This window comes from Musca domestica, unplaced genomic scaffold (assembly GCF_030504385.1).
Source record: "Musca domestica strain aabys unplaced genomic scaffold, Musca_domestica.polishedcontigs.V.1.1 181, whole genome shotgun sequence".
Classification (NCBI taxonomy): Eukaryota; Metazoa; Arthropoda; class Insecta; order Diptera; family Muscidae; genus Musca; species Musca domestica.
The window spans coordinates 1,020,251-1,045,254 of record NW_026712240.1 but is presented as its reverse complement, the minus strand read 5'-3'; the positions used below and the strand labels follow the sequence as shown (position 1 = coordinate 1,045,254).

The 25,004-nt window shown below is 37.7% G+C and overlaps 1 long non-coding RNA gene across 1 annotated transcript in view; it reads left to right on the top strand.

The window, feature by feature from the left end:
- The window catches only part of LOC109612540 (uncharacterized), a 70,122-nt gene extending 48,053 nt beyond the window's left edge, over window positions 1–22,069 (top strand). The window contains exon 4 of the long non-coding RNA XR_009341957.1: window positions 21,898–22,069. This is a non-coding gene — a long non-coding RNA (uncharacterized LOC109612540). The remainder of the gene's footprint in view (window positions 1–21,897) is intronic.
- The last annotated feature ends 2,935 nt before the right edge of the window (window positions 22,070–25,004 follow it).

Here is a 25,004-nt window from a genome sequence, read left to right as displayed (position 1 = left end):
ATATTTGATAACAACAATGTTGTAAATTTTCTTATTTGTTTTTGGTTTTTTTTTTCTTTCTCTTAACATCGCAACCACTTGTCATACCTTGTTGCTCTTAAAATCTGGCAGCTGTCATTTGAAATGCAAGCAAATGTAAATAGAAAAGGAAAAAAAAAAACAACAACCACTTGGCACAGTTTTTTTGCCATTGCTCAACTCTGCTGCATTACTTTGAGTGCTGCAGTTTGAGATGCAAATGCAGAAGCTCTGGCCCCTGAGATGTGGTGCATAACTCTCCCTCTTTCACTCTCTTGTTCTGTCACCATGTGTTTAACTAATGCGTATTGCAGTTTTTGCAAAATCTATGCTGTTTTATGCCCTCTTAGCCTCTCCTTACATTTACAAATAATTTGTCGTTCTCTCAGAGACCACCACTTGTTCTCTATCTCTCTATTTCTATTCCTCTGTTACACAAAACTTTACAATGTTGCCGTCGTAAAATAAAATTTCGTAATCGATTATTTAATTTACAATTGTTTGAATGGGGAGCACCGGTAACAAATGAGAATTCTATAAATACAAACAACACATTGATATTCCGCACCGCATGGCACCGATGGCAGACGTAATAGCTCCCATTTCCCTCTCCCTCCCCGTGTCTCATACACACAAACATTTGATTAATTTATCAATTAAAATGATGGAGGTATTGGACTGCAATGCAGTGCAAACTGCATTTTTCTGTTGCATCAAACATCAAATGTGTTGGCAGGCATTGACGTTTCTGGCTGGCTACAACTACAGTGGCATGTTGGCTGTTTGCGCCTGTATTAGTGTTGTCTTAGGTTATGGCAATAACAGCGACTCGCGGCAACGTCAGCGGTGGTGGTGGTTTTTCTTTGCTGCGCCGATACCTCTCACCTCTCTCAAACTTTATTAGTTCAAAACAGCGCAAAACGGCAGCTGTGTCTGGCCAGGCTCACTTCACTACAACTGGGTGAATCAGACTTGCGAGCGTAAATAGCTACGGAGCAAGCATGCCAGCAGAACTGACCTTACCCAATATAAATTGCTTTGTTGGCGACAGTCATTCAACGAAAACAAAAAGAAAAAAATGGCCATTTTATCTTTATTGCACTACCATTGCTGGCAGATTGATATGGTGACGTTGTTACAAAGAAAGCAAACCCATTCAAACCTAACCCCCCGTCCATATTGGTGGTCATTCAAACTCTTGGCACAACGCCGCCAAAAAAAGACACCATGGCATGCACGGTGTTTTCGGAAGGGTGTTGGGATTTGATTAAAAATGTTCCTGTGATTTATGAGATCAGTTTTAAAGGGAAGGGGGGAGATAGCTTTAAAGGGAAATGTTTGATAGTTGGGGATCCAAAAGTCTCCTTGTGGAAGAACTCTACAAATTGATTATGGCTCCCTTCTTTGAAGTCCAGATATTCTTTTTTTATTTCTTGAGAATCCCCAAGTATTTTCCCCAAAGATTCCAAAGTCTCCTTCTATGGCAAAATCTACTTCTTCTCTGATCCTTTCCCACAGAGAAAGAGACTTTTGCACCTGTGCCAAAGTCTCCTTCTCGGCCAAAATCTTTTTCTTATCTGATCCTTTCCCACAGAGAAAGAGACTTTTGCACTTGTGCCAACCAAGTGGCGCCCAACGTCAAAAATATAAATAAATGAAGCTGCCTGGTAGTTGAGGATCCAAATTTCTGCTTGTACCCTACACAGTCATTAAAGGTCTCATCTTTGAAGTCCAGACGTTATTCTCCTTATTTCTTAGGAAGCCGAAGGTATTTTCCCAAAGTCTCCTTCTATGCCAAAATCTACTTCTTTTCTGACCCTTTTTCAATACAGAAAGAGACGTTTGCACTTGTTCCACTCAAGTGGCGCCCAACGGCACAAAATTATCGGCCTTGTATAAAAGTGAACGAAAAATTGATATCATCTTGACAGGCATGATGTTGCTTTGAAATGGCGCCCAACGTGATTGGTTTTAAATGGACCTGCTTGATAGTTGGGGATCCAAAGGTCTGTTTATAGAAGAATGTCACATAGGCATTAAAGATTTCATTTTTTAAATCCAGATTTCCAGATTTTCTTATTCCAATGTCTTCTTCTCTGCCAAAATCTGCTTCTTTTCTAATCCATTTTCCATGAAGATAGAGACGTTTGCACTTGTTCCACTCAAGTGGCGCCCAACGTCACATACATTGCATTAAATTTGAAGGAAGCATAGACATCATTTTGAAAGATATGATTATGATGTTGCTTGGCGCCCAACGTTTTTACATCAGAAGGTCAGATATTCGTCTCTTAATTTTTCAATAGCCAAAGTCGAAGTATCTTCCCAACTCTTCTTCTCTGTCAAAATCCACTTTTTCTCTGATTCTTTTCCATAGAAAAAGAGGCTTTTGAACTTGGGTGAACTCAAGTGGCGCGAAAACCGCATGATCTATAAATGTTTTATTTTAAAGTCAGATATTCTTCTGTTAATTTTTAATTGAACCAAAGTCAATTTCATTCCCCTACTCTGATTCTTGAATATAATTTTCTATAGAGGCCCAACAAAATGTTCTACTTTTTATACAAAAATTGACCTTTTAGACCATACGGCGCTAAAATATCGGCATTTGTTTTCGATGATAAGAAAGGTCATCATCGTGGAACTGATTGTGGTGTTATTGTTTAGTGGCGCCCAACGTTAGATTTGAACTCCAGATCCTCTCAACATTTCTGACAAATCGAAGGTTTGAACGCCCTCTTTTTCGATCCATTTTTCAAAGAAGTGGCGCCTAACGCTAAAATATATGAATCGTATCTTTTCATAGAACACCACACATATCAAAGTGTGTTAATTTGAAGTCCAGATCCTCTCAAAAATTCTGACAAATAAAAGGTATTTTGACAAAAGATTTGATTCTTTTTTATCCTTTCAAGGAAGTTGCAAAAATATGGGCATTTATATTCGATATAAACTAGAAGTGAAGTCTGGTCCTTTTCTGATCCTTTTCTGTAGAAGATCAAGAGGAAAGGCTACTTTTTGAAGAGAAGAATCCTTTTTAACTTCTATAACCTAAGTGGCGCCCAACAGCGAGAAAATATCGCTATTAGCATTCAATATGAACTAAAAATGCTTGCATTTCCACTGGTTTGATTGTCTCCAGTCTGGAGGATTTCTAGACAGGTTTAAAGGTTAACTTTTTATATAAATAAATTGTCCCCGTAGTGGCGCCCAATTGATTACCATTTGATTACCATTGAATTACAAACTGGTTTAATTTCTGCAGTTTTGGTGTAAATATATCTTAAAGTGGCGCCCAACGTTTTTTCTTTGAGATTTGTATTTCTCTCTCTCCCTCTTTCTCAAAAATATAGACTAATGAGAATTTCCATACTGTATTGTTTTAAAAAAGAGAGCCTGAAAATCCCTTAATTGGCGCCCAACGAGACATTTTTTTGTTTCGTATTCCATATGAATAAAAAATTGATGTAATCGTAGAATTAAATGGTTATGTTATTTTTAAAGTGGCGCCCAACGTAATTTAATTTTGATTTTGACACCCTCTAAAGTATATAAATTTTTAAACGAATTTTAGTCTATTTGGAAAGTATATTTTATATAGAAAATAGGATTTTTCTATATTCCTATCACACTTAAAAGGAAATGGCGCCCCTCGATAGGAAAATATTTTTGATTCGGTTTTATATGTGAATGACAAATTGATTTAAGCTTCGCAGTTTTTATTGAGAAGTCATATTAAAGTGGCGCCCAATGTTGTTTTCTTTGCAAGTAGTATCTCCGTAAGAAGATATAGAGTAATGGGGAAAGGAAATCAAATGAGTCTTATGGCTATACCTCCATTTCTCCATAGACTCCCACCATTTCACTTTCTATGTAGTGGTTTGTTACAAATGCCCTCTTTCGATCACTTATTTACCCATAGTTTCTTTTCAAGAACACTATGCCTCAATAGTGTCTTTGCCCTCTTCTTTTTCCCATTCTTTGCATGACTTATAAAAATAGAATAATTATGTTTCGAACCCACTTAACAATTATTTTCTAAAGTGGCACCCAACGATAGGAAAATCATTTTTGTCGGCATTTTATTCAAATATAAATTTGAATAAATCTCGGCAGATTTTCTGTTTCTGTTTTCTTAAATGGCTTCCAACGACGTGGCTATGCATTTTAACCTTTTTTTAATCCACGTAATTTAGAAATATAAATAAGGCTGCAGTTATAATTTGGTAGTTATTTAAGAATGGAGCCCAACGATACTCTCTCAGGATTTGATATATCACTAAAAGTCATAAAATTATTATCATTCCCATGCTTTCTACGGTTATACTATATATGGCCGCGGTTGTAATTTTTGAAGCTATTTTAAAGTGGCATCCAACGTTATTCTCTGAGGAGTTAGAAAATAACTAAAAGTTATAGAATTGTGAACATTCCCATGCTGTCTGCGGTTATGCTAATTCCGTTCCTTAATATTCATATCAAGTACTTTCGTTGTAGCTTAAAAGAAACCACTTTCTATGAAATGGCGCCCAATGGTATATCCACCCAACTTTAAATACCACTTTTTTAGTTCTTTGCCCATAATTTCTTTTCAAAAACACTGTGCCACCATGGTGTCATTGCCTCTTTTTTGCCCATTCCTTACATGCTATGTGCCACAGTCAACTATTGCAAAATAAGAAATTGCAAATAAGTCGTTGCTGCTGTTGCCTCTGCTAATTAATATTCAATTGATTTGCACGAGACAATTGAATAAAATCTATGACCAGAGGCGCATTCACAAGCTCACATGTGTAAGCAATTTGTAGTTTAAACTTGTAATAGCCGCTACTGCCCCGTATATGTAAACGCTTGTAAGAGTAATTATTGCTTTGAACTCAAATTAATTGAAATGTTGAGGAATATATTGTTTGTGCAGTTGCTAAGACGGAAGTGATTTTGATAAAAAAAAGAGTTATGGATATTTTCCAAAGAACACCAAATTATGGAAAGAACAAAGGACTTTCAAAAATACTCATATATAAACTTCAAGGGAACTTCTATTTCTAAAAATCCTTTTCGATATTTATAGCAGGGTTTGCTATTGGGCACACCTCAGGACCAGCACAGCGGCAGAAAGCCGACACCCCTTCCGCCCCCCAAAAGTATTTGTACTTCTAATAATATTGAAACTGACAAGGACTCGTTCCAAATAAATTGTTGAAGAATACCACACAGTCATTAAGGGTTCCATTTTTGAAGCCTATGCTGTAACAAAGCCAAATTCCATAATTTTTACATTTTTTTAAAACTTTTTGAATGAAAGCAAAAAATATCGGAAATAGCATCAAATTTTAAAATAAGTTTAGATTTGTTCGAATTTGTCACATTTAGCTCGAATAATGGCCTTTAAACGGCCAATGAAACCGTCACACCGAATGTTGATCTATGGTATTTTGGCGAATTCCCGGTGAAGCTCTTGCTTGGGATGATCGACACTTTGGTATTTTTTAGTACCAACCTTGCTTTCCAAAATACTCCAAACAAAATAGTCCAACGGATTGATATCCGGAGATTTTGGTGACCACTGTGCGCTAGAAATGAAGCGAGGAACCCCATTTTGTAATTATTCTTGGGTGGCGCGTGCTGAGTGCGATGGTGCTGAGTCCTGTTGGAATACCCTAGATCTGCGGTCAAAATGTTTGCCTGCCGAGGCTTTAACACAACCCTGCAGAATATTTTCGCGATATTATTCGGCATTTATTCTGATGCCACGGTCGATTAATACGAGCGAAAAGCGACCATTCGCTGTTATGGCGGCTCAGCGAATGTGCACATTTTCAGCTGACCGCTTTGGCACGTAAGCACGATAATTTTGTTTGTTTACAAACTGCTGGACAACGAATGTTTTCTCATCGGAGACGGAGAAACCCAAAATCGGCAGTTCACCACTTTCGTTCGGCCAAGCGAAGCAACTCTTTAGCTCTTTTGAGTCTATTTTCTTTACATTTCGGTATAAGTTCTTGCGCTTTTTGGCTTTTGAATTTCAATGTCTTAACCCCGAGCTCATTTTTCTATATTTGCCGAATGGAATATTGCGATATGTTCAGCTCACGAGGCATTTTTCGTCCACTGCGACGCGGGTTTCGATCTTTACTTTTCGAACCATTTCTGATGATGTTGCTGTTTTCTTCCGTCCACTTCCTTAACGTCAGACTACGCTACCAGTATCACGATAACCAGCGATGGTACGAGCCACAAAAGATTTATTCACATTTAAATGCTGGAGTGCTCCGACAATAGCCACTTGTGGTTTTCCAGCCAAATATAAAGAAATCACACTATCACGCTTGAATTCCATCACGAATAACTTTTTTTCTGGAAAATTCTCACCAAAAATCCTGTTGTACGCTTGTAAACAATATAATGAGCTGTCACTGGTATAATTTTAACAGCTGTCGGACGAGTGGCTTTGAAATGACAGCAGTCTGAAATTGGTTGAAGGTTTTTCATCTCACCCTGTATACTTCATGAAAATAACTTATATTCTATTGTGGGAAGATCCACTCCACCTCTATGTAAAGTCCTTCCTTCCACTTCTGTGGGAATATTTTCTTCTATTATTGAACTAGTAATAGTTTTTTAGAATGACCTCCATCTCCGTTCTTAAATACTTTTATAATTCATGATGCTTTTATATTTCATGCTAATAGCTTCTATTATTTTATGGTAAGATCGTCTGTTCCTCTATATAAGAAGTTTTTCGGAAGACTTTCGGCTCTTTTAGAAAAAGACTTTTATCTCTTCTCGGAAAAGACTTTTGGCTTTTCTAGGAGAAGACCTTCAGCTTCTCTAGAAGGAGACCTAATCTCGGAGAAGAATTTACGCTCTTGTATGAGTAGATCTTTTGTTCTTCTATGAAAAGAACTTCTCCGCTTCGATGAGAAGACTTTCACCTTTTATAAGAATACCTTCTGTGAGCAGACCTTTCAGCTCTTCCTGGAGAAAACCTTCAGCTCCTCCTGGAGAAAACCTTCAGCTCTTCAATGAGAAGACCTTTTCAGCTCTTGTATGAGAAGACATTCTTCAGCTCTTCTAGAGGAAAACCTTCAGCTCTCTCTCTATCTTCAATGGTAAGGTATTCTGCTCTTTTAAGAGAAGATCTGCTCTAAAAAGGAGTTCAAGCGTTATATGCGAAACCCTTCATCTGAATTGTGAGAAGATCTTCATCTGTTTTTTGTAAACAGCGAAAAAAGACTTTCAGTTTTTTTTTTTTTTAAGTGGAGATCTCTCTTTTAGAAGTGGAGATCTTTTCAACGAGAAAAGGCTTTAGCTTTTCCACGCGCAGCACTTCCATGAGTCATATAAGAGACTACTGGACTTTCTGGAAATTTCATTCTGAGGTTTCGACGAGTAGCCCTTTTTTCCTCTGTGACGCAAGGTTCTTCTAGTCTTCTATGAGAACGTCAACATCTAGCAGAGGGTTTTCTGTGAAAGTTGTTTTGTGTATGATGACGACATTCTAAAGCTCTATACCTTTTAGAGAAGTATGTTGCATAAGTTTGAAGGAGCTATCGTTGGGCTCCATTTAGCATCTAACATAATGGTAGAATGCTTGAATAGCATGTGAAGTATCTTTGTTGAGGTTTTTATGAGATGGGCGCCACCTAAAAATTAACGTAGTGCCTTTAAATTATATTCTCTATTAAGAAGAAAGGTGAAACGCCTTCAAATATTTTTGAAGCCTTTGGCGGTCTTCGACTTCTATTAGTCGTCTATGAGAATACCTTTTTTGTTTGCGACCCAAAGTTTTCTATAGGAACTACTTTGAATCCGAACTTCTCTAAAAACACAAGTTTGAGTCTCGAACTTCACTACATAGACATTTTTGAGCGTTAAAATTTTTAGCAACAAATTTCAGCCTCAAACTTTTCGATAGGAACAAGTTTGAAAGTCAAAACTTTTTAAAAAAAATTGGACAATTTAGTAATGCATTGGAAAAAATTCAATGATCAACAAGTTGGGCGCCACTCAAAAAGAAGTACCTCCTTAAATACTATCTTTTATAGAAAATCGTGTTTAGGTAGTCAGTGTGTGGAGAAAACTCCATGGATCTTTTATTGTTAAAACATCCCTCAAAGTATTCTATTATAAAAATCCTTTTAGAGAAGATTCCGTTAATAAAACATATTTTTCTTCTTCCTTATTTTTATACTTTCACTTCTTCACTTCCGAAGGTGTGGGGAAAAGGAAGCTTTCACTTTTCCTCTTTTTTCTTCTCTGATGATTTCCCCTTCAACCTGGCATTTCCTTTGTTTCTAGGACAAAAGTAAACACTTGTTCTGAGATAACTCCAACCAACCAGCCAACCCCAACTGGGTAAGTGAGTGGGTATTCGAAGTGTTGCAAGGCAGTCCTTGAAGAAGAGGAAGCTAGAAGTTTCGTTGAAAAGGGAAATGTGCCCAGCTTTGCTATTATTACAGGTTTTTTATGTGGCATATCATTGTTGGCAAACGCATCGCATCAGTACAGTCATAAAAGTGTTTATACATCTTCTCCCACTCCGACTTCACACCCCCCCCCCCCCCTATTGCAACTCCTACCAATGATATGCTACATAATCACACATGGGAAGCGGCAAAAAAATGTTGTCTAACCAGTCTAGAAGAAAAATTGTTTTCTTTTTTGCCAATGGCATCAGAAGCAGCAGCGGCAGCAACATGATCATGGAACAGCTTTGGTCTAGCTGGGTTATCTGCCAACCAACCAGCCATCCTACCAACAACTAACATGTAACGTAATCACTTGCAATTTACTTTCAATGCTATTTCGTCATAAGCGTTTTTCTCCTTCTAGTTTTTCTTCTCGATCATCATCGTCATGATAATAATCATCTTCATAATCATCATCATTGCTGTAATCGTCTCCAATCGTGCTGGAAGTTGTCTCACTTCTTTTGGCCTGGCAGCCAAGTCACAGCTTGCTTGCTTGGTTAGCTGGCTGGCTGGCTGGTTGATAGAACCACTGGCATGGTTGCTTGCTCTGCTGCAGCAGCATTAGATCATGTTTGACCATAAATTGCATGTTGCACGTTTTCTTTCTGCTTCCTTTCATTCTCCGCTTTCTCTCCCCTTCCCTGCCTCTTGTTTTGTGCCTGACTTCTTGCAAACTTTCGCTGTCTTTGAAAGTAAGAATCTATGGTTTGATGCAATTTTATGCCATTGCACAATCAAGGCAGCATAGCAATTTTATGTAATTTTCTAAACTTGTCTAACCCCCCTTTCCCCCGATCGTTTGCCTCTCCTGCCACGTTCGGTTTGGTATTGCATGCAACACTTGGAAGTCTTGCATTTATTTCATTTGCAACGTCGAACTTCGCTCTCATCGATAGCTTGCACAATATTCATGCCAACGTAATGTATTATGTGGCCATGTTGGAGAGCAGGGGCAGGGGAAGTCTAGAAAATGGAAAAATCAAGTTAGTTGTCTGTCTGGTCTGCAATTCGATTTCATGCCAATCTGTGTTTTTTTTTTCTCCTCTTTTCATTGCATTTTACTCTTATTTTCCTGTCATGGTTTTTTGTTGTTGTGGATGGTTTTATTTTTGCCATTAAACCACAATGTTGTCTAACATCGTCGTAATACCTGTTCGGATTAAATAGAATATATTGCAGATGGAGTGCAAGTGGTATCAAGTAGCTTTAAAGACATTAGAGCGTATCTGAAATACTAGAAATATGAACGGCTTACCACATATCACTGGGGTGGGGGTTTAACTCAGGGATGTAAAAAATCCAAAATTATAGGGGTTTATATTTGAAAAATATAGCAAACTATTTGAAGCTCAAACTTTTCTATAGCATTTTTATAGGAATATGTTTGAGGCTCAAACATGTTCGTAGAGAAAAATTTGAGGCTTAAACATGTTCGTAGAGAAAAGTTTCAGGCTCAAACATGTTCGTAGAGAAAAGTTTCAGGCTCAAACATGTTTGCAGAGAAAAGTTTGAGGCTCAAACATGTTCGCAGAGAAAAGTTTGTGGCTCAAACATGTTCGCAGAGAAAAGTTTGAGGCTCAAACATGTTCGCAGAGAACAGTCTGAGGCTCAAATATGTTCGTAGAGAAAAGTTTGAGGCTCAAACATGTTCGTAGAGAAAAGTTTGAGGCTCAAACATGTTCGTAGAGAAAAGTTTAACGTTCAAACATGTTCGTAGAGAAAAGTTTGAGGCTCAAACATGTTCGTAGAAAAAAGTCTGAGGCTCAAATATGTTCGTAGAAAAAAGTTTAAGGCTCAAACATGTTCGTAGAGAAAAGTTTCAGGCTCAAACATGTCCGCAGAGAAAAGTTTGAGGCTCAAACATGTTTGCTGAGAAAAGTTTCAGGCTCAAACATGTTCGTAGAGAAAAGTTTAAGGCTCAAACATGTTCGCATAGACAAGTTTGAGGCTCAAACATATTCGTAGAGAAAAGTTTGATGCTCAAACATATTCGTAGAGAAAAGTTTGAGGCTCAGACATGTTCGTAGAGAAAAGTTTGAGGCTCAAACATGTTCGTAGAGAAAAGTTTGAGGCTCAGACATGTTAGTAGAGAAAAGTTTGAGGCTCAAACATGTTCGTATAAAAAAGTTTGAGGCTCAAACATGTTCGTAGAGAAAAGTTTGAGGCTCAAACATGTTCGCAGAGAAAAGTTTGAGGCTCAAACATGTTTGCAGAGAAAAGTTTGAGGCTCAGACATGTTCGTAGAGAAAAGTTTGAGGCTCAAACATGTTCGTAGAGAAAAGTTTGAGGCTCAAACGTGTTCGCAGAGAAAAGTTTGAGGCTCAAACATGTTCGCAGAGAAAGTTTGAGGCTCAAACATGTTCGTAGAGAAAAGTTTCAGGCTCAAACATGTTCGTAGAGAAAAGTTTCAGGCTCAAACATGTTCGTAGAGAAAAGTTTCAGGCTCAAACATGTTTGCAGAGAAAAGTTTGAGGCTCAGACATGTTCGTAGAGAAAGTTTGAGGCTCAAACATGTTCGTAGAGAAAAGTTTGAGGCTCAAACGTGTTCGCAGAGAAAAGTTTGAGGCTCAAACATGTTCGTAGAGAAATGTTTAAGGCTCAAACATGTTCGCATAGACAAGTTTGAGGCTCAAACATATTCGTAGAGAAAAGTTTGAGGCTCAAACGTGTTCGCAGAGAAAAGTTTGAGGCTCAAACATGTTCGCAGAGAAAAGTTTGAGGCTCAAACATGTTCGTAGAGAAAAGTTTGAGGCTAAAACATGTTCGTAGAGAAAAGTTTGAGGCTCAGACATGTTCGTAGAGAAAAGTTTGAGGCTCAGACATGTTAGTAGAGAAAAGTTTGAGGCTCAAACATGATCGTAGAAGAAAGTCTGAGGCTCAAATATGTTCGTATAAAACAGTTTGAGGCTCAAACATGTTCGTAGAGAAAAGTTTGAGGCTCAAACATGTTCGCAGAGAAAAGTTTGAGGCTCAAACATGTTCGCCGAGAAAAGTTTGAGGCTCAAACATGTTCGCAGAGAAAAGTTTGAGGCTCAAACATGTTCGCAGAGAAAAGTTTCAGGCTCAAATATGTTCGTAGAGAGAAGTTAGAGGCTCAAACATGTTCGCAAAGAAGAGTTTGAGACTCAAAAATGTTCGCAGACAGAAGTTTGAGGCTCAAACATGTTCGTAGAGAAAAGTTTGAGGCTCAAACATGTTCGTTGAGAAAAGTTTGAGGCTCAAACATGTTCGTAGAGAAAAGTTTGAGGCTCAAACATGTCCGTAGAGAAAAGTTTGAGGCTTCTATGCGAACATGTTTGAGCCTCAAACTGTTCTATGCGAACATGTTTGAGCCTCAAACTGTTGTATGCGAACATGTTTGAGCCCCAAACTGTTGTATGCGAACATGTTTGAGCCTCAAACTGTTCTATGCGAACATGTTTGAGCCTCAAACTGTTCTATACGAACATGTTTGAGCCTCAAACAGTACTATACGAACATGTTTGAGCCTCAAACAGTTCTATACGAACATGTTTGAGCCTCAAACAGTTCTATACGAACATGTTTGAGCCTCAAACAGTTCTATACGAACATGTTTGACGCCTCAAACTCTTCTATACGAACATGTTTGACGCCTCAAACTCTTCTATACGAACATGTTTGACGCCTCAAACTCTTCTATACGAACATGTTTGACGCCTCAAACTCTTCTATACGAACATGTTGACGCCTCAAACTCTTCTATACGAACATGTTTGAGCCTCAAACTCTTCTATACGAACATGTTTGAGCCTCAAGCAGTTCTATACGAACATGTTTGAGCCTCAAGCAGTTCTATACGAACATGTTTGAGCCTCATGCAGTTCTATACAACATGTTTGAGCCTCATGCAGTTCTATACGAACATGTTTGAGCCTCAAACTCTTCTATACGAACCTGTTTGAGCCTCAAACTCTCTATACGAACATGTTTGAGCCTCAAACTCTTCTATACGAAAATGTTTGAGCCTCAAACTCTTCTATACGAACATGTTGAGCCTCAAACTCTTCTATACGAACATGTTTGAGCACTCAAACTCTTCTATACGAACATGTTTGAGCCTCAAACTCTTCTATACGAACATGTTTGAGCCTCAAACTCTTCTATACGAACATGTTTGAGCCTCAAACTCTTCTATACGAACATGTTGAGCCTCAAACTCTTCTATACGAACATGTTGAGCCTCAACCTCGTCTATACGAACATGTTTGGCCTCAAACTGTTCTATGCGAACATGTTTGAGCCTCAAACTGTTCTATGCGAACATTTTGAGCCTCAAACTGTTCTATGCGAACATGTTTGAGCTCAAACTGTCTATGCGAAATGCGAATGTTTGAGCCTCAAACTCTTCTATGCGAACATGTTTGAGCCTCAAACTCTTCTATGCGAACATGTTTGAGCCTCAAACTCTTCTATGCGAACATGTTTGAGCCTCAAACTCTTCTATGCGAACATGTTTGAGCCTCAAACTTTTCTATGCAAAAAAACGTTGACATTTCTTCTATATTCTTCTATCTAAAGATATTTAAAAAAATATTTAAATTTCTTACAACAATTTCCATTATAAATTTCCCACATTCATTGCCGCTGTTAATCAGTTAGTGATGATGACTACAGATTGCAATGCTGACACATGTACAAATCTACGTAGTAGCAGCAGTAGCAAAAAACAACATTTTAAATAAAATGTATTCTGACTTATCTACACACATGTGTGTATTTTCCTCTAGATTTTGTATAAGTTTTTATTATAATTGTTATTATTGTTGTGCTTGTGTTTTTGCTGTGTCGTAGCTCAATTATGGCAAATTATAACAGAAACAAATTAAATGAAACTGTAATAATATGTAGCAGCCAGCCACGAAGTACAAGTAGACCCACTTGCCGAAGCTTCTTCTCAGTTTTCTGATTGAGCGGTGCTTCAATGCTGATTTTGCATTATGGATGCGTAGTGTATTGAAATTTCTGCTGAATTCGAGTAACTATAAAATGAAAAAAAAAAAAATACCGAAATAATTTCAATACCTCTCCTCACCCCACCCCAACCGACATATGCCGCTCTCATATAACAGACGAACTCTGTTTTCATTTTCGACCAAAAAATTTTCAATGTGAAGGTCACCATCACTTAAACAATGACAAAACACCAATTAAATGATATATTCGGGCATGTCGCGGCTATTGTTATTTGTGTTTGTTATTGTCGTTGTTTTCTTTCACCATATAATTGTTGCGGTCGGTCGTAGCGGTTGTTGTTTTGACACTGAATCGAGGGAAAAACGCATTATCGACAATTTTATTATCAACATGGGGGAAGAGACATTTGGATAGTGCCGAAACACACAATCGATTGTTCGATTAGTGCAGTTTTGTGCAGAACATTTTGGACAGCTTTTGAAGAAAAAGAAGGCTTTGAGGAACAGCCGTTAATGGAAATGGTGTGGGACGCCATAACAGCCGATGGTCGCTCTCCGTTCATATTAATTGTCCGTGGCATCAGAAAAAATGCCGAATGTTATCGCGAAAATATTCTGGAGGGTGTATTAAAGCCTTGGGCACGCAAACATTTTGGCCGCAGACCTTTGACATTTCAACAGAACTCTGCATCATCGCACTCAGCGCCACTCAAGAATATTGTTACAAAATGAGGTTCCTCTCTTCATTTCCAGCGCACCAAAATCTCTGGATACCAATCCGTTGGACTATTGTGTCTGGAGTGTATTTTGGAAGCAAGGTTGGCACTAAAAAATACCAAAATGTCGATCATCTCAAGCAAGCACTTCGCCGGGAATGGGTCAAAATACCGCAGAGCAATATTCGGGCAGTGTGTGACGGTTTCATTCATTCATTTCCAATTCAAACAAATCTAAACTTATTCTAAAATTTGATGCTATTTCCGACATTTTTTGCTTTAATTCAATGAAATTTAAAAAAAAAATGGAAAAATTATGGCGTTTGATTTTGTTTTTTTTTTTTTTATCTCACCCTGTATATGATCTGGTATCGGTTGTCGTAGTAAAAACTTTTACATTCTTGCAGTTCTGAAACACACCAACAAATTCTTTCAAATTTATTCATATCGAATGATTTCAAACCCAATTTCTTCAACTCAATAATGCACCCAGTATTGATATTAAAAATTAAAAAAAATGCATTCATTTATTGATTATAATTTTTGTTTAGAACAACTCCACATGTCAAGAGGTACAAAACCCACAAACCAATCTGTCAATGAACTCCATTCGCAACTGATATAAATTCAAGGTTAGCAAATATTTCTAAAATGAATTTCACTTTCATTATCGGCACTGCCAATTATTTGCGTTGTTGCATTGCCAAAATCAAACATTCATGCACTCATAGAGACAGATATGGCGGATGTGACGGGCTGTTTAGTAGAGCTGCATACAAAAATGGAAACACATCCAGTCGAGTGCAAACAAGATAAGAAAAATAAATGCTATAACAAATTCGATACTAAAGGTGAGCTATGCCTGATGATATAATATTGAAATTTACTGACGAAACTAATCTACAATATAAGAGAAGTTGAGCTTCATACAAGTTTGAACTTCTAATATTTCTATACGGAGAAGTTTGAGCCTGAAACTATTTCGTATTAACTAGCTTGAGCCTCAAACTCTTCTGTATGAACTAATTTGAGTCTCAAACTGTGCTTTATAAACAATTATGGGCATCAAAATTTTCTAAGCGAACATGTTTGAGCCTCTAAATTTTTTTTCCGAACATGTGTGAGCCTCAAAATGTTCTATGCGAACATGTTTGAGCCTCAAATGTTCTATGCGAACATGTTTAAGCCTCAAAATATTCTATGCGAACATGTTTGAGCCTCAAATGTTCTATACGAAATTGTTTGAGCCTCAAAATGTTCTATTCGAACATGTTTGAGCCTCAAAATGTTCTATTCGAACATGTTTGTGCCTCAAAATGTTCTATTCGGAACATGTTTGAGCCTCAAAATGTTCTATTCGAACATGTTTGAGCCTCAAAATGTTCTATACGAACATGTTTGAGCCTCAAATGTTCTATACGAACATGTTTGAGCCTCAAAAGGTTCTATACGAACATATTTGAGCCTCAAAATGTTCTATACGAAACATATTTGAGCCTCAAATGTTCTATACGAACATATTTGAGCCTCAAAATGTTCTATACGAACATGTTTGAGCCTCAAAATGTTCTATACGAACATGTTTGAGCCTCAAAATTTCTATACAACATGTTTGAGCCTCAAAATGTTCTATACAAACATGTTGAGCCTCAAAATGTTCTATACAAACATGTTTGAGCCTCCAAATGTTCTATACAAACATGTTTGAGCCTCAAATGTTTTATACGGACATGTTTGAGCCTCAACCTTTTCTATACGAACATGTTTGAGCCTCAACTTTTTCTATACGAACATGTGTGAGCCTCAACCATTTCTATGCGAACATGTTTGAGCCTCAAACTTTTCTATGCGGACATGTTTGAGCCTTATACACTTCTATGCGAACATGTTTCAGCCTCAAACACTTCTATGCGAACATGTTGAGCTTCAACCTTATCTATGCGAACATGTTGAGCCTCAAAACTGTTCTATGCGAACATGTTTGAGCCTCAAAATGGTCTATACGAACATATTTGAGCCTCAAAATGTTCTATACGAACATGTTTGAGCCTTCAACCTTTTCTATACGAACATGTTGAAGCCTCAAAATGTTTCTATACGAACATGTTTGAGCCTCAAAATGTTCTATACGAACATGTTTGAGCCTCAAAATGTTCTCTAGAAAGGTTTTGGCCCAAACTGTTCTATACGAACATGTTGAGCCTCAAAATGTTCTATACAACATGTTTGAGCCTCAAATGTTCTATACGGACATGTTTGAGCCTCAACCTTTTCTATACGAACATGTGTGAGCCTCAACCCATTTCTATGCGAACATGTGTGAGCCTCACCCATTTCTATGCGAACATGTTGAGCCTCAACTTTTCTATGCGGACATGTTTGAGCCTTATACACTTCTATGCGAACATGTTTGAGCCTCAAGCTCTTCTATGCGAACATGTTTGAGCCTCAAACTCTTCTATGCGAACATGTTTGAGCCTCAAAATGTTCTATGCGAACACGTTTGAGCCTCAAAATGTTCTATGCGAACATGTCTATGCGAACATGTTTGAGCCTCAAACTTGTCTATGCGAACATGTTTGAGCCTCAAACTTGTCTATGCGAACATTTTTGAGCCTCAAACTTGTCTATGCGAACATGTTTGAGCCTCAAACTTGTCTATGCGACATGTTGAGCCTCAAACTTGTCTATGCGAAATGTTTGAGCCTCAAACTTGTCTATGCCGATTAAGTTTGAGCCTCAACTTGTCTATGCGAACATGTTTGAGCCTCAAACTTGTCTATGCGATTAAGTTTGAGCCTCAAACTTGTCTATGCTAACATGTTTGAGCCTCAAACTTGTCTATGCGATTAAGTTTGAGCCTCAAACTTGTCTATGCGATTAAGTTTGAGCCTCAAACTTGTCTATGCGATTAAGTTTGAGTCTCAAACTTATCTATGCGAAGATGTTTCAGCTTAAAACTAGTTTGAGCCTCAAACTTTTCTATGGGTACAAATTTGAGACTCGAACTTTTCTTTGCGAACAAATTTGAGATTTAAACTTGTCTATGCGAACTTTCAGCTCAACTCCATCTCTCACTTTTAACGCTTCAATTAAAACAGTTGTTTAATCTCTCTGCAGTTACCAACCAATAGACCCCACTAATATTTATTCGTTATGTCATTTTTTCTGCAAACTACCAACAAATTGCACCAAATGTATTAAAATCGTTTGCACATTTTTTTTATTGTTATTGTTTGTGCAATGCTGACGCATTTCCCCCCCAAAAAAAGTTACGAAAATAAATGTTTGATAAGATAATTTTGTTTTATTGGATTGAAGATCACCGACACTAGAGCAGCGTTATCAGTAAATAAATTATTTTCAATGTCATTTTGCAAGGACTATTGGAAATGAAAATTTCCCTTAACAAAATATGAGGATAATCTAAAACACAAAATTTTGGAATTTTAAAATTTTTAGAAAAATTTTATGAACTATTTCCTTTGAAAATTTGAAAATAATACATTTTTAAATTGCATCTTTGCTCTTCTTTGTTGTTGATGTCTCAGAAATCATCACACATCTTCAGGTTGATTGAACTTCTCCAGAACCCTTTCCGTCTGCTGATAAACCGAACATCAATCATAATGACTAAGTTCTCCTCAACGTTTATTGCCATTTTAGTGCAGTGTCAGTTATCATGCAGTCATTCGTGCAGAACTTGCAGTTTGCACAGCAAGAATCGGATGAGAGACGGTAACACTGGCGACGCCGGTTAAGCGTTCAACCTGATAAGCCTGCAATGTGTGTTTTTTGGTGTTTGCATTTAACTTTGTTGAAGATTGATTTGATGTTTCGCAGTCAGTTAGTGGCCAACAGTTAAATTCGAAACACCTACTTAACCCCCTTAAAACTACAACATCACAGTGTTAAAAAAAATTGAAATAGATATAGTGTCAAGAATTCATCTGGTAATAAGGTGCGGAATCCATCTTCTTGAAAATGTAACATATTTACATTTGCGTTTTTTTTTTCTTTCCTCTGTTTGATTTGTAATCGTGCCGATACTTAGTGTAATGAAAGTGAAACTTTTTACTTTTCGCAGCAAAAACAAATACAATTCTTATTGCATTTGTGGTTAGCCCCGGCGCCCTCATCGGTAAACAACGAGCGAACGAACGCACATACAAACACACAAATGCAAGGTTTTGCAATTATTGCTCAGAATAAAGTAAACATTGAAAATAAAATTATCAGAAGCGTTTACGCCCCAGTTGTAAAGCACACACTTCAAAATTCCAATCAACAACATGGATTGAATTATTTTTTGGAAGAATTTAAAAAAAATTGCACAGGAAGTAGATTTTGGAATTTCTTATCGAACAGTGCGATATCGCATTTGAGCCTTTTAGAAAAAAGAATTTGGCATCAAACCTTCTTCTCTAAATAAGTTGGGCCTCAAACCTTCTTCTCTAGAAGAGTTTGAGGTTCAAATCTTCTTCTCGAGAAGAGTTTGATGCTCAAACCTTCTTCTCCAGAAGAGTTGAAGGCTCAAACCTTCTTCTCCAGAAGAGTTTGAGGCTTAAACCTTCTTCTCCAGAAGAGTTTGAGCCTTAAACCTTCTTCTCCAGAAGAGTTTGAAGCTTAAACCTTCTTCTCCAGAAGAGTTTGAGACTCAAACCATCTTCTCCAGAAGAGTTTGAGGCTCAAAACTTTATCCATAGAAGTGTTTGAGCCTCAAACCTTCTTCCATAGAAGAGTTTGAGCATCAAACCTTCTCCCATAGAAGAGTTTGTGGCTCAAACCTTCTCCCATAGAAGAGTTTGAGGCTCAAACCTTCTCCCATAGAAGAGTTTGAGGCTCAAACCTTCTTCTCTAGAAGAGTTTGAGCCTCAAAGCTTCTTCTCTAGAAGAGTTTTGAGCCTCAAACCTTCTTCTCTAGAAGAGTTTGAGCCTCAAACCTTCTTCCATAGAAGAGTTTGAGCCTCCAACCTTCTTCATAGAAGAGTTTGAGCCTCAAACCTTCTTCCATAGAAGATTTTGAGCCTCAAACCTTCTTCCATAGAAGCTTTTGAGCCTCAAACCTTCGTCCATAGAAGAGTTGAGCCTCAACCTTCTTCCATAGAAGAGTTTGAGCCTCAAACACTTCTTCCATAGAAGAGTTTGAGCCTCAACCTTCTTCCATAGAAGAGTTCGAGCCTCAAACCATCTCCCCTAAAGAGTTTGACCTTAAACCCTCTTCCTTCTTCTCTAAGAAGAATTGAGGCTCAAACCTCCTTCTCTAGAAGAATTGAGGCTCAAACCTCCTTTTCTAGAAGAGTTCAAGGCTCAAAACTTCTTCCCTAGAAGATTTTGAACCTCGAACCTTCTTCCATAGAAGAGTTTGAACCTAAAACCTTCTTCCATAGAAGAGTTGGAACCTCAAACCTTCTTCCATAGAAGAGTTTGAACTTCAATCCTTCTTCCAAAGAAGAGTTTGAACCTCAATCCTTCTTCCATAGAAGAGTTTGAACCTCATCTCTTCCATAGAAAAGTTGAGGCTCAAACCTGCTTCCATAGAAGAGTTTGAGCCTCAAACCTTACTCCAAAGAAAAGTTTGAGCCTCAAACCTCTTCCTCTAGAAGAGTTTGAGCTCAAACCTTTTCTCCAGAATAGTTTGAGCCTCAAACTGTTCTTCATAGAATAGTTTTAAGCCTCAAACTTGTCTTCATAGAATAGTTTGAGCCTTAAACTTGTCTTCATAGAATAGTTTGAGCCTCAAACTTGTCTTCATAGAATAGTTTGAGCCTCAAACTTGTCTTCATAGAATAGTTTGAGCCTTAAACTTGTCTCATAGAATAGTTTGAGCCTAAACTTGTCTTCATAGAATAGTTTTGAGCCTCAAACTTGTCTTCATAGAAGAGTTTGAGCCTCAAACCTTACTCCAAAGAAAAGTTTGAGCCTCAAACCTTCTTCTCTAGAAGAGTTTGAGCCTTAAACCCTCTTCCTTCTTCTCTAGAAGAATTTGAGGCTCAAACCTCCTTCTCTAGAAGAATTTGAGGCTCAAACCTCCTTTTCTAGAAGAGTTCAAGGCTCAAAACTTCTTCCCTAGAAGATTTTGAACCTCGAACCTTCTTCCATAGAAGAGTTTGAACCTAAAACCTTCTTCCATAGAAGAGTTGGAACCTCAAACCTTCTTCCATAGAAGAGTTTGAACTTCAATCCTTCTTCCAAAGAAGAGTTTGAACCTCAATCCTTCTTCCATAGAAGAGTTTGAACCTCAATCCTTCTCCATAGAAAAGTTTGAGGCTCAAACCTGCTTCCATAGAAGAGTTTGAGCCTCAAACCTTACTCCAAAGAAAAGTTTGAGCCTCAACCTTCTTCTCTAGAAGAGTTTGAAGCTCAAACCTTTTTTCTCAGAATAGTTTGAGCCTCAAACTGTCTTCATAGATAGTTTAAGCCTCAAACTTGTCTTCATAGAATAGTTTGAGCCTTAAACTTGTCTTCATAGAATAGTTTGAGCCTCAAACTTGTCTTCATAGAATAGTTTGAGCCTCAAACTTGTCTTCATAGAATAGTTTGAGCCTTAAACTTGTCTTCATAGAATAGTTTGAGCCTCAAACTTGTCTCATAGAATAGTTTGAGCCTCAAACTTGTCTTCATAGAAGAGTTTGAGCCTCAAACCTTACTCCAAAGAAAAGTTTGAGCCTCAAACCTTCTTCTCTAGAAGAGTTTGAGCCTCAAACCTTCTTCCCTAGAAGAGTTTGAGGCTCAATCCTTCTTCCTCCAGAATAGTTTGAAGATCAAACCTTCTTCTCCAGAATAGTTGAAGCTCAAAACCTTTTTCTCCAGAATAGTTTGAGACTCAAACCTTGTCTTCATAGAATAGTTAAGCCTCAAACTTGCTTCATAGAATGTTTGAGCCTTAAACTTGTCTTCATAGAATAGTTTGAGCCTCAAACTTGTCTTCATAGAATAGTTGAGCCTCAACTTGTCTTCATAGAATAGTTTGAGCCTCAAACTTATCTTCATAGAAATGTTGAGGCTCAAACTTATCTTCATAGAAATGTTTGAGGCTCAAACATATCTTCATAGAAATGTTTGAGACTCAAACTTATCTTCATAGAAATGTTTGAGGCTCAAACTTATCTTCATAGAAATGTTTGAGGCTCAAACTTATCTTCATAGAAATGTTTGAGGCTCAAACTTATCTTCATAGAAATGTTTGAGGCTCAAACTTAGCTTCATAGAAAGTTTGAGCCTCAAACTATCTTCATAGAAAATGTTTTGAGGCTCAAACTTATCTTCATAGAAATGTTTGATGCTCAAACTTATCTTCATAGAATTGTTTGAGGCTCAAACTTATCTTCATAGAAATGTTTTGAGCCTCAAACTTATCTTCATAGAAATGTTTGAGCCTCAAACCTTCCGCCATAGAAGAGTTTGAGCTTCAACACCTACTGCATAGAATAGTTTGAGCCTTCAAACCTTCCGCCATAGAATAGTTTGGAGCTTCAAACCTTCCGCCATAGAATAGTTTGAGCTTCAAACCTTCCGCCATAGAATAGTTTGAGCTTCAAACCTTCCGCCATAGAATAGTTTGAGCTTCAAACCTTCTTCCAGAGAAGAGTTGAGCCTTAAACCTACCAGTTTGAGCAAAAAACTCTTTTCTTATACAAGTTCGAACCTAAATTTTTTCACTGAAATGTAAGAGCCCGAACTCTTTAAAAATAATAGGGCTTTCTATATTTCTTATATTCAATCGTTTAACATTTCGTTTCCCCCTCTTCACAGATACTGCCGTAATCAACAAATCTACCTCAAAACTCGCGTTCGATTACAATAAAATTAAAATCTTAAATAACAACAACAAAAGCATGTTCTAAACTCTAGGAACATGGATTTCAAATCAATATAGAAAATCGCAAAACAAAACTTAGGGAACAACACACTGCAACCAATCACATCAACATAGAAGAGTTTGAGCCTCAAACCTTACTCCAAAGAAAAGTTTGAGCCTCAAACCTTCTTCTCTAGAAGAGTTTGAGCCTTAAACCCTCTTCCTTCTTCTCTAGAAGAATTTGAGGCTCAAACCTCCTTCTCTAGAAGAATTTGAGGCTCAAACCTCCTTTTCTAGAAGAGTCAAGGCTCAAAACTTCTTCCCTAGAAGATTTTGAACCTCGAACCTTCTTCCATAGAAGAGTTTGACCTAAAACCTTCTTCCATAGAAGAGTTGGAACCTCAACCTTCTCCATAGAAGAGTTTGAACTTCAATCCTTCTTCCAAAGAAGGTTTGAACCTCAATCCTTCTTCCATAGAAGAGTTTGAACCTCAATCCTTCTTCCATAGAAAAGTTTGAGGCTCAAACCTGCTTCCATAGAAGAGTTTGAGCCTCAAACCTTACTCCAAAGAAAAGTTTGAGCCTCAAACCTTCTTCTCTAGAAGAGTTTGAAGCTCAAACCTTTTTCTCCAGAATAGTTTGAGCCTCAAACTTGTCTTCATAGAATAGTTTAAGCCTCAAACTTGTCTTCATAGAATAGTTTGAGCCTTAAACTTGTCTTCATAGAATAGTTTGAGCCTCAAACTTGTCTTCATAGAATAGTTTGAGCCTCAAACTTGTCTTCATAGAATAGTTTGAGCCTTAAACTTGTCTTCATAGAATAGTTTGAGCCTCAAACTTGTCTTCATAGAATAGTTTGAGCCTCAAACTTGTCTTCATAGAAGAGTTTGAGCCTCAAACCTTACTCCAAAGAAAAGTTTGAGCCTCAAACCTTCTTCTCTAGAAGAGTTTGAGCCTCAAACCTTCTTCCCTAGAAGAGTTTGAGGCTCAATCCTTCTTCTCCAGAATAGTTTGAAGATCAAACCTTCTTCTCCAGAATAGTTTGAAGCTCAAACCTTTTTCTCCAGAATAGTTTGAGACTCAAACTTGTCTTCATAGAATAGTTTAAGCCTCAAACTTGTCTTCATAGAATAGTTTGAGCCTTAAACTTGTCTTCATAGAATAGTTTGAGCCTCAAACTTGTCTTCATAGAATAGTTTGAGCCTCAAACTTGTCTTCATAGAATAGTTTGAGCCTCAAACTTATCTTCATAGAAATGTTTGAGGCTCAAACTTATCTTCATAGAAATGTTTGAGGCTCAAACATATCTTCATAGAAATGTTTGAGACTCAAACTTATCTTCATAGAAATGTTTGAGGCTCAAACTATCTTCATAGAAATGTTTGAGGCTCAAACTTATCTTCATAGAAATGTTTGAGGCTCAAACTTATCTTCATAGAAATGTTTGAGGCTCAAACTTATCTTCATAGAAAAGTTTGAGCCTCAAACTTATCTTCATATAAAATGTTTGAGGCTCAAACTTATCTTCATAGAAATGTTTGATGCTCAAACTTATCTTCATAGAATGGTTTGAGGCTCAAACTTATCTTCATAGAAATGTTTGAGCCTCAAACTTATCTTCATAGAAATGTTTGAGCCTCAAACCTTCCGCCATAGAAGAGTTTGAGCTTCAAACCTACTGCCATAGAATAGTTTGAGCTTCAAACCTTCCGCCATAGAATAGTTTGAGCTTCAAACCTTCCGCCATAGAATAGTTTGAGCTTCAAACCTTCCGCCATAGAATAGTTTGAGCTTCAAACCTTCCGCCATAGAATAGTTTGAGCTTCAAACCTTCTTCCAGAGAAGAGTTTGAGCCTTAAACCTACCAGTTTGAGCAAAAAACTCTTTTCTATATACAAGTTCGAACCTAAATTTTTTCACTGAAATGTAAGAGCCCGAACTCTTTAAAAAATAATAGGGCTTTCTATATTTCTTATATTCAATCGTTTAACATTTCGTTTCCCCCTCTTCACAGATACTGCCGTAATCAACAAATCTACCTCAAAACTCGCGTTCGATTACAATAAAATTAAAATCTTAAATAACAACAACAAAAGCATGTTCTAAACTCTAGGAACATGGATTTCAAATCAATATAGAAAATCGCAAAACAAAACTTAGGGAACAACACACTGCAACCAATCACATCAACAACAACAGCAACGCCAACAACAAAAACACAGCTCATGGTCTCATCGATAAGTCGAAATTCTCTGAAACATTTCCTCAAATCGAACCTTAAACAACTGCAATGAATTCAGACGGTTTTAGTGATGTTGTTGTCAACAATGCAACAACAAATCATCTGAACGGTAATAACGGGAATCTCAAATCACAAGCTTTAAGTAATGGTCATGAAAATGGTTATAGCTCGAATGCACATGAATCAGGTGCCGGCGATGACAAATCACCCGTCCATATGGTAAATGGCCAAAGGCGGGATTCCAATCAGGCCTGGACTCCGCTCTTGCAGAATGGCAGCAACAATAAACAGACAACAAGCAACGATGATAACCTCTCTCTGGACGGTGGTTTGGGTGAGGCGAATTCGGATATTTATGCCGGGACAGGTAGCAATAACAATGAAGAACTGAAGAATCTAAAGAATGAAATGATGCACCACTCACCGCTGCAGTCGAACAACAACGGATCGCTGGTGAACGGCAAAAATGGTATAGGCCACACAGACAAGTATGACGAACTTGATCCTCTGACGGGCCTGTACAAGCAGAAACATGAAAGCGAAGACCTAGATCTGGATTCGCTCAAGGCCAACGGGGAGGGATGTGGCCTCTTCGGCTTTAGACCCAGATGGGCCAGCAAATTGGCCTCCACCCATGTCTTTATGGTGGTGTTTCTAGTCGCCTATGTCCTGCAGGGTATGTACATGACCTATTTTGTATCGGTCATCACTACCATCGAGAAGCTGTTTCAGATCAAGTCAAAGACTACGGGTTTTCTACTGAGTGCCAGTGAAATGGGTCAAATCAGTACGGCCATGTTGCTGACATATTTTGCCGGG